Source organism: Hemiscyllium ocellatum, chromosome 30 (genome assembly GCF_020745735.1).
Source record: "Hemiscyllium ocellatum isolate sHemOce1 chromosome 30, sHemOce1.pat.X.cur, whole genome shotgun sequence".
NCBI lineage: Eukaryota > Metazoa > Chordata > Chondrichthyes > Orectolobiformes > Hemiscylliidae > Hemiscyllium > Hemiscyllium ocellatum.
Window position 1 is genome coordinate 23,481,198 of NC_083430.1, and position 10,714 is coordinate 23,491,911.

Here is a 10,714-nt window from a genome sequence, read left to right on the forward strand (position 1 = left end):
CGACTCCATCAGCAAGGACAGCATCCTCCAACTAGTAAACCTGTGACATTTTACCTTCAACAATAAGGACTGACAAACAAATCACCGGGACACCCATGGGATCACCAATATCAGGATTCTTGGCAGAAGCAGTTATACAGAGGGTGGAACGAACAGCCCTCCCCACAATCCAGCCCAAGCTTTGGGTCTGCTGTGTGGGTGATACTTTTGTCATCACGAAACGGAACAAATTAGAAGAAACACAAACACATAAACAACATCCTTAATGGTATAAAGTTCACCAAAGAGGAAGAAAACAAACAACTGACTCCCTTTCCTAGATGTTGCAGTGAGATGAAAAGCCAATGGACAGCTGCAGACAAACGTTTAGAGGAAAGCGACACACACAGACCAAATTCTCAACTCCAGGAGCAATCATCCCAACACCCACAAACAGAACTGCATCAGGACATTATTTAATTGAGCCACAACACACTGCTGCACCCAGGAACTACGAGATGCTGAAGAAAAACACCTTTACATTGTATTCAAGAACAACGGGTACCCAATAAGCACAGTCCGCTGATTCTTATACAACAAGCCTAAACAGGAAGACACAACACGCCCAGAGACTCTCGCCACACCACCATACATTAAAGACATCTCGGAGATGACGACCAGACTACACTGCGCCCTTGGCGTCATGGTAGCACACAAACCTACCAACACACCAAAACAGCTCTTGATGAATCTAAAAGACCCTGTGCCAACAGCAGAACTGAACGTCAAATACAAAATACCGTGCAAGGACTGCAACAAATGTTACATTGAACAGACAGGCAGGAAACTAGCCATCAGGATACACAAGCACCAACTAGCCAACAAAAGACATGACCAACTATCACTAATATCCTTACACACAGACAACAAGTTGACTGGAATAATATATCCATTCTGGCACAGGCTAAACAGAGACACGAACGGGAATTCCTGGAGGCTTGGCATTCAAACCAGACACATCCATTTGGACCCCAGTTACCCCTCAGAAAAAGAACCGCAAATTATATCACCCACCACAACAGACCAAGACAGATAAATAGAAAGCATCAGTACACCAGTGCTTCAGCAGAGCCTCACTGATGATGTTACCTAGCATGGTAACGAAACGTCTGAGAACAAACCTTCCAGCTCAGCGAGTAAACTGACAATTTGAACCTCAACCTGAGCTACAAATCTTCGCAAAAATCACTAGTTAATACGTTTTTACATTTGATTGGGATTATAGTTTATTACAGCCCACAAAGGGGAGAAAGGAGCAACAGATACTTTTGCTTGAGTTCTACAAGCCATTGACAATTACTATAACTTCGAATTAAATACAACCCTTGAAAGAAAAAGTTTTAGAAGTGGAGTCAGCATCAAGGGGAGCCCATCAAGAATTTCATTAATGATATCTACAGAATAATGAAGACTATGACTTTGGAGTTGTAAATTTAGAATCCCTAACAGTTAGAATTATTGTTGGAGTTGCAGATGAGTCCTTTTCAGATTTGTTAAAGTTGATTTGATTTTAGATTTAAAGAAAATCAGAAGGTAAATAAAGCAAAGGTTTAGAAGCAGCACAGGTCTATATTAAGAGGAGAGGATCAACTTTTTAAAAGAGATCAGAGGAATCCATCCAGTTCTTAAGGTAAAGTATCTCGAAGTCATATGAAAAAGAGAAGCTCAGAGTGAAGGATAAATACCAGATACTCAAAGGCAGTGCCTGTTATGTGAAGCAAGGAAATCTCACAGGCACACAGTACCCAACAATTAAAAGAAAATTCTACATCTGTAAATCACTTTCAGAAAATGTGCTGAAGCAAGGAAGTCACAGAGCAATGAGAAGATAAATAGCTGCTCACATAAAGAAGTTAATGAGGGTAGAACAGCATGCAAAGGAAGAAAACTTCAAACATTCCCAGGGGAAGTAAGTGATCCAGACCAAGCTTCTACTTGACGAGAAGATATTTATGTCAATGGACATCTTTTCCGTGTAATTTGAAGTTTGAACCAAAGGCAAGGTCCTACTCTCTCTCTCTCTCTCTCTCTCTCTCTCAAATCCTGGCAGATTAATCTCTCTGGATTAGTGGTGCTGGAAGAGCACAGCAGTTCAGGCATCATCCAAGGAGCAGCGAAATCGACATTTCGGGCAAAAGCCCTTCATCAGGAATAAAGGCAGTGAGCCTGAAGCGTAGAGAGATAAGCTAGAGGAGGGTGGGGATGGGGAGAAAGTAGCATAGAGTACAATAGGTGTGTGGGGGAGGGAATGAAGGTGATAGGTCAGGGAGGACAGGGTGGAGTGGATAGGTGGAAAAGGAAACTAATATCATTTATTGTATCCATTGCTCCCATTGCGGTCTCCTCTACATCGGGGAGACTGGGTGGCTCCTAGCAGAGCGCTTTAGGGAACATCTCCGAGACACCCGCACCAATCAACCACACTGCCCCGTGGCCCAACATTTCAACTCCCCCTCCCACTCTGCTAAGGTCCTGGGCCTCCTTCACCACCGCTCCCTCACCGCCAGACGCCTGGAGGAAGAACGCGTCATCTTCCGCCTCGGAACACTTCAATCCCAGGACATCAATGTGGACTTCAACAGTTTCCTCATTTCCCCTTCCCTCACCTCACCCTAGTTCCAAACTTCCAGCTCAGCACTGTCCCCATGTCTTATCCGGACTTGTCCTACCTGCCTATCTCCTTTTCCACCTATCCACTCCACCCTCTCCTCCCTGACCTATCACCGTCATCCCCTCCCCCACTCAGCCATTGTACTCTATGCTACTTTCTCCCCATCCCCACCCTCCTCTAGCTTATCTCTCCACGCTTCAGGCTCACTGCCTTTATTCCTGATGAAGGGCTTTTGCCCGAAACGTCGATTTCGCTGCACTTTGAATGCTGCCTGAACTGCTGTGCTCTTCCAGCACCATTAATCCAGAATCTGGTTTCCAGCATCTGCAGTCATTGTTTTTACCAGATTAATCTCTCTGTCAGTTTCAGGATATGTTGTAAATTCCCCTAGCTTAAAACCTGGGGATTATTCTCAAGAACTGCCTCTGCTACCATCCATTTTAATACTGCAAGGTGAGTGAGGGAGTAAGTTTCCCATCAAATTTCAGGCAATTCAGCAAGGGAGCAACTTCCCTAGGAGCCCAGTTAACCTGTTTCATGACTGAGGTGGTTTTGTTTTGTTAAGTCTATCTTGGTCAATTGTTGACTTGACCTCGCTCCGTCAGAGTCCATGTCAATGGGCCTGGTATTACTGACCCCAGTATCCCTGGGTTAATATAGGCAATGAACCAGCAATAAAATGTCACACCATCCTGAGGCACCACTGCATTTGGGAATGTCAGATAAGGATAATAATCACACTTAGCTATTTACTCAGTCATGGCAGAATGGAGTTTGCCAATATTTACTATCGAGGCTGACATTTAAAAAAAGACCCAAACCCTGAAGGAGGGCAGCAAACAAGCATTAACTCCAGCAAATGGCAGAGAGAGTGAAGTAGAATGACCCTACTTGAACTTATTCAAACTAACAGAAGATAAAAGATGGAGAAGATTCCAGAATTACTTAATGGAAGAGCTGGACACACAGCCCAAGGTAAGGAGAATACTGCCATCTAGTGGTTAAATAAGACATTACACAGGACTGCAACAGCATTGATAACAGAGGTAACAAAGTACATTTTATAATCCGCAGAGTAAATTTTTCTCTTGATCATTTTCTTCAATCTATCTGAGTTTCAATGTATGGAAATGGATGAGCCTATGTGATTGACCACAAGAAACCACCAAATTACCAAACGTGCTGGGAGAAATATAAACTTCAGATGCATTTGGTGGAGTCACTCTCAAGCTGTACTTGGTCTGGGAGTTTTCAAGGCCACATGACACAGGTGGAGAATACTTGTATTGGTGGGTGAGGCCGAGAGTGGAGAGGTAGACAGATGCTGATTGATTTTACTAGACGGAGTTCTAGAGGCTGGTAGGTGTAGGGAATGCTGGATGACTAAAGAAATTGAGGGTTTGGTTAAGAACAAGAAGGAAGCATATGTGAGGTACAGACAGGGTAGATCGAGTGAATCCTTAGAAGAGTATCCTTAGTGTAGGAGTATACTTAAGAGGGAAATCAGGAGGGCAAAAAGGGGACATGAGATAGCTTTGGCAAACAGAAATAAGGAGAATCCAAAGGGGTTTTACAAATATATTAAGGACAAAAGGGTAACTAGGGAGAGAATAGGGGCCCTCAAAGATCAGCAAGGCGGCCTTTGTGTGGAGCTGCAGAAAATTGGGAGATACTAAATGAATATATTGCATCAGTATTTACTGTGGTGAAGGATATGGAAGATATAGACTGTAGGGAAATAGATGGTGACATCTTGCAAAATGTCCAGGTAACAGAGGTGGAAGTGCTGGATGTCTTGAAACGGGTAAAGGTGGATAAATCCCCAGGACCTGATCAGGTGTACCCGAGCACTCTGTGGGAAGCTCGAGAAGTGATTGCTGAGTCTCTTGCTGAGATATTTGTATCATCAATAGTCACAAGTGAGGTGCCGGAAGACTGGAGGTTGGGAAACGTAATGGCAATGTTTAAGAAGGGCGGTAAAGACAAGCCAGGGAATTATAGACCAGTGAGCCTGACCTCGGTGGTGGGCAAGTTGTTGGAGGGAATCCTGAGGGACAGGATGTACATGTATTTGGAAAGGCAAGGACTGATTAGGGATGGTCAACATGGCTTTGTGCGTGGGAAATCATGTTTCACAAACTTGATTGAGCTTTTTGAAGAAGTAACAAAGAAGATTGATGAGGGCAGAGTAGTAGATGTGATATATATGGACTTCAGTAAGGTGTTCGACAAGGTTCCCCATGGGAGACTGATTAGCAAGGTTAGATCTCATGGAATACAGGGAGAGCTAGCCATTTGGAAACAGAACTGGCTCAAAGGTAGAAGACAGAGGGTGGTGGTGGAGGGTTGTTTTTCAGACTGGAGGCCTGTGACCAGTGGAGTGCCACAAGGATCGGTGCTGGGTCCTCTACTTTTTGTCATTTACATAAATGATTTGGATGCGAGCATAAGAGGTATAGTTAGTAAGTTTGCAGATGACACCAAAATTGGAGGTGTAGTGAACAACGAAGAGGGTTACCTGAAATTACAACAGGATCTGGACCAGATGGGCCAATGGGCTGAGAAGTTGCAGATGGAGTTTAATTCAGATAAATGCGAGGTCTGCATTTTGGGAAAGCAAATCTTAGCAGGACATCTACACTTAATAGTAAGGTCCTGGGGAGTGTTGCTAAACAAAGAGATGTTGGAGTGCAGGCTCTTAGCTCCTTGAACGTGATGTCACAGGTAGATAAGATAGTGAAGAGGGCATTTGGTATGCTTTCCTTTATTGGTCAGAGTATTGAGTACAGGAGTTGGGAGGTCATGTTGCAGCTGTACAGGACATTGGTTAGACCACTGTTGGAATATTGCGTGCAATTCTGGTCTCCTTCCTATCGGAAAGATGTGAAACTTGAAAGGTTTCAGAAAAGATTGACAAGGATGTTGCCAGGGTTGGAGGATTTGAGCTACAGGGAGAGGCTGAACAGGCTGGGGCTGTTTTACCTGAAGTGTCGGAGGCTGAGGGGTGACCTTATAGAGGTTTACAGAATTATGAGGGGCATGGATAGGATAAATAGGCAAAGTCTTATCCCTAGGGTCGTGGAGTCCAGAACTAGAGGGCATAGGTTTAGGGTGAGAGAGGAAAGATATAAAAGAGACCTAAGGGGCAACTTTTTCATCCAGAGGGTGGTACGTGTATGGAATGTGCTGCCAGAGGAAGTGGTAGAGGTTGGTACATTTGGATGGGTATATGAATAGGAAGGGTTTGGAGGGATATGGACCGGGTGGTGGCAGGTGGGACTAGATTGGGTTGGGATATCTGGTCGGCATGGCCGTGTTGGACCGAAGGGTCTGTTTCCATGCTGTACACCTCTATGACTCTATGACTCAATAACTGAAGGTTGCACTCTCAGACTAAAACAACTAAACTGAGGAGCGATTTCTTCACGTAAAAGATTGTGAATCTTTGGACTTCTCTACCCAAGAGGGTTGCAGATGCTTTGTTATTGGGTATATTTGAGTGGAGTGATTAGCACAAATAAAAAGGTGGCTTTAAAAATGGCCCCCTGCATATGCGCAAATGGACTCTGTGATGTGACATACAGATGACAGACACCATTAAACCAAAATATATCTGTGTGAAAATGTGGGGCTGACATTACCATGTTCTGTGCATAATGGCATTACCACAGCTGTTAAGTGCAGAGGCTTTACTGAGACCAAGGTTCCAGGACTGAGGGCAAGGCCTTTGATTGGAGCCGAAGTCTGGGAGTGGGGAAAAGCTGGGAATGATGACAAAGACAATCAAAGTAGTGTTGGCTATTTAGCTGGTAGCTTTTCATGGTGGCTGAGGGAGAGATATTTTGGTGGGGAGAGGGGGGCTGTTGTTGACAGCACTGAGGTCTTTCCCCTCTCTGTGCTGAGTGTCTGAAAGCTGGTACAATAGGCCTATCCTTTCGGTGACGTCTATTAGTCGGCATCGATGTTGCATTGTTAGGTGGAGTTTCTGCTCAACACAGCTGTTCACAAAATAGGGTTTGGATACTAAAGCCGTTAAAGGGCATACCACATGGAATGGCAGTAGATTAGTTTATTAAATGGTGATAATTGTTCCAATGACTTTCTCCCTGGAATCAAACCTTGCTTTGTGTTACTCCAGACAGCACCTTTAGCCAGGCCATATCGCAGTAAGGTTAATACTCTTTGTTTTGACGTCCTTTAAAGACACAGTCCTGATAACAATCTCACAGTTAAGATGTTCCAAATTTCCCTATCTATAACAGTAGCATTGCCACCTTACTTCTGAAAACCTGCCTTTCTGACCAAGAGATCGCTGACATCCACCATTCCTTCCAAAGCTTAAACTTGATTAAATTATTTCTTTGGGTTATGAAGTTACATTGTTTTGACCTGGCATATTTCCAACCAGCCAGTCCCCTCTCCCCTGCTAACCTCTGCCTGGTCTCCATGCTGCCGACTCAGTCACCTAGGCCATCTCCCTACCTTGCAGTGACCTGCACCAGCACTAACAGCTGGGTCACTCACCTTTACCTCACTCAGTTCCTCCCGTTCTCTCACAGTAAAACAAGGCAGCTTACAGTAGGGCAGAGAAGGCCTGGAAGGCTGGAGGGGTGCCTGACTTTTGACACCTCACCCACTATGAGGAGAGAGTTTCAGCCCTGGTAGGGACCACTCCTGCCGTGATGCTGGGATATCCAAGTTCCGCCAACTGAGCAAGTACCACACTGCATGTTCCGCAACTCTCACAGTAACTAGGAGAAAGTGAGGGCTGCACATGCTGGTGAGTTAGAGTCAAAAAGGAGAGAGGGACGGGTGCTGGAAAAGCACAGTGGGTCAGGCAGCATCTGAAGAGCAGGAGAGTCAACGTTTCACGCATAAGCCCTTCTTCAGGAAACTCTCACAGTAACCCTACTGTTAGTCGCAATCATTGTTCACCACATTCTAGCCACCACCACAACATCTTCTGTCTCCTTTTTCTTGCAAGTACAAAGAGAATATCTGCCACCCTGCTCAAGAAATGGCAGTCTCTGCCACCTTCTCAATTTGTGATCAGGAGAGTACCAAGGCACCGGAGAATGCATCAGTAAAGCTGCTTCCTCCAGCCGTCACCAGCTCGGATTCTGACACCGCGGAGGCTATGTCAGTGTTAGAGAGTGTGGGAGCACAAGCTGGGGAGGGCTCTGCAGCCCTGGGCCATTGGCACTTGGGGGACTGCTTGAGACCGTGTACCTGCTTAGCCCCAAGCAGGAAGGTAGGCACAGTGGACAGTGAAGATAACAAAAGGATCTTGATCAAATGGATCAATGGGCTAAAAAATGACAGATGGAGGTTAATCTGGATAAATGCGAGGTATTGTATTTTGGTACAACAAACCAGATAGGGCTTATACAATTAATGGTAGAGTCTTGGGTAGTGTTGTAGAACAAAGGGACCGAAGGGTGCAGTACATAATTCTTGAAAGTTGCATTGCATATAGACAAGGTGGTTAAAAAGGTGTTTGGCACACTTGCCTTCATTGCTCAGTCCTTTGAGTAGAGGACTTGAGAAGTTGTGTTGACGTTATACAGGACATTGGTGAGTCTCTTCTGGAGTACTGTGTCCAGTTCAGGTCACCCAGTTACAGGAAGGATACAATTAAGCAGAAAGGGTTCAGAAGAGATTTATCAGGATGTTGCCAGTTGTGGAAGGTTTGAGTTATAAAGGAAGGCTGGATAGGCTGGGCCTTTTTTTCACTGGACCATAGGAGGTTGAGATGTGAGCTTATAGAAGTTTATATAATAATGAGGCAAATAGATAGAGTTAATGGTAAATGCCTTTTCCCTTGGATAGAGGCAAAATAATGAGGCAACGTTTTTACACAGAGGATAGTTCGTGTGTGGAATGAACTTCCTGAGGAAGTGGTAGATGTGGATACAATTACAACATATAAAAGATATTTGGTTAAGTACATGTGTAGGAAAGGTTTGGAGCCATCTGGGCCAGGAGCAGGCAGGTAGGACTAGTTTAGTTTGGGATTATGTTTGGCATGGACTGGTTGGACGGAAAGGTCTGTTTCCATGCTGTACGACTCTATGGCTCTACGTGGTGTCAGCAATCAGGGACTTTGTCCACAGACACAGGGAGGAATGGAGCAGCAGACTGGAATGTGGGACATAATGGCCCTCTTTGACCAGAGGCTGCAGCATTGCAGCCAATCACACATTCATCTGGCTTCCTCTGTGTACATGCTGGTGGTTGCCATGGAGAGCTAGGCCCAGCAGCCTCAGGTTGATGCTGACACTCCATTGCCTCATCCATTGGTCCTCAGGCATGTATTCCTGGTGCCCCTTCCTCACGAGGAGACAGGGCAGTGCCAAGAGAGAGCCAGCTAGACAAGGAACTGCCCCATACCCCACCTAGAAGCCTCCTCTCTGGACACTCCACAGGTTGCAGGTTCCTCCACCTCCGCCCTGCCTGTCCCCACCCACTCTTGGAAGTTGAGGTTGTGGAAAGGTTCCTGATGAAGGGCTCTGGCCCGAAACGTCGAATTTCCTGTTCCTTGGATGCTGCCTGACCTGCTGTGCTTTAACCAGCAACACATTTTCAGCTCAGGAAAGTTCTCTTCCCTCTGGTATATCTACCCCACCCAGACACAAATGCCGCCCCCCCCCCCCCACCCTCCCTCCGCCCCACCTCACCCCCACCTCGACTACACCAACAAAACCTATGGGGCCAACAAGAGGAACTAGGAAGTACATTAAATGTAGTGGGAAGGAGAAGATAAGTTATTGATGGAACTCTGGTGGCAAGGGTGACATTGTACTGCATGTTATTCATTACATTTCTCCATATGTCATTGTTTTGCATCTCTGTGGAGCTCCACATGCTGCTATGGAGCCACAGGACTGACTATGGCCTACTCACTGGCCTGCAAAGGCACAGACCGCCTAACCAAGAACACCCCAAAGGGATGCCCCATTATCGTTAATCGCCAGGACTGGGATCAAAGGCTGCCCTTGACTTAGTGTACCAGGACTACCTGGCTGACAGATGCCTCCATGGACTACAGACAGGACTTCACACTTTGTGACACTGGCAGCCTGCTAGCTGCACATTCAGTATGTTTGTGACATAAGCTGCAGGTACATACTTGGTGCAGGTGTGAAACTGATGCAGCTCACTGCCACACGGCATGATGTACACTCTGTTCCATTATTTAAGCATTGCTGAAATGTTTCTTAACTCTGCCTTCTCCCCATAACCCTTAATCATCTTATTTATCAAGGTGGTGCAAGAGTGAACACTGGGAGAATGCATGTAAACTCTTAGTTAGCAAACACTCAGAGATCAAGTAAAGCAGTATCAAGATAGGCTGGTCTAATCCATAAACTATCCATGCATTAAGGGTGTCTTTGTAGCTGCTTCTCAATGCTAGTGACTGATATGCTCTGCAGTGCAGATCTGTCCTTCCTAAGCAACCTGTAAATGGATCACCGTGATGCCATGATGGCTCAGAGGGTTTGTCAAATGTTGGATATTGTGGATGAGGGGCATGTGACTGATAGCCCTGGATTCATGTCCGGAGATGCAGGTTGGTGCTGAGCAACATGGCAACTACTCACAGCCTGGAGAGAGCTGACGTCACTAGGTACCAGCTCTGATTTCCATATTGAGGGTTCCCAATGTCTAACTTATTCAATGTGTTTGGCAAGCTGGGAAGCTGAACATTAGTGAGGCGAGTTGGATCAGTAATAAGGTATCTACCAAGCCAGTAATGCCCCTTAAGTGACAATTAACGGCTGTCTTGTGAGAAACATGCCTCTTCGCTTGGCAAAAACTTAAAAGATTCACCCTGCTCTGAATATTGAGATTAGTCTCTCTGGACTCTTCATTCAATTCTGTCACAAATCTCTCCATAACCCCCATGACTTGACCCCTGCAGTCTGTTGCTTGTCCTTGAAAAATGTTGACTTCTTAAGCACCTTCCCAGGTTGCTTACGTTCTCCTAGGGTAACAAGCATTAAATGATATTATTTCCACTTAGAGGTGTTGGAGACAGGAAAGTTGAGGAGAAGGGCTGCAGTT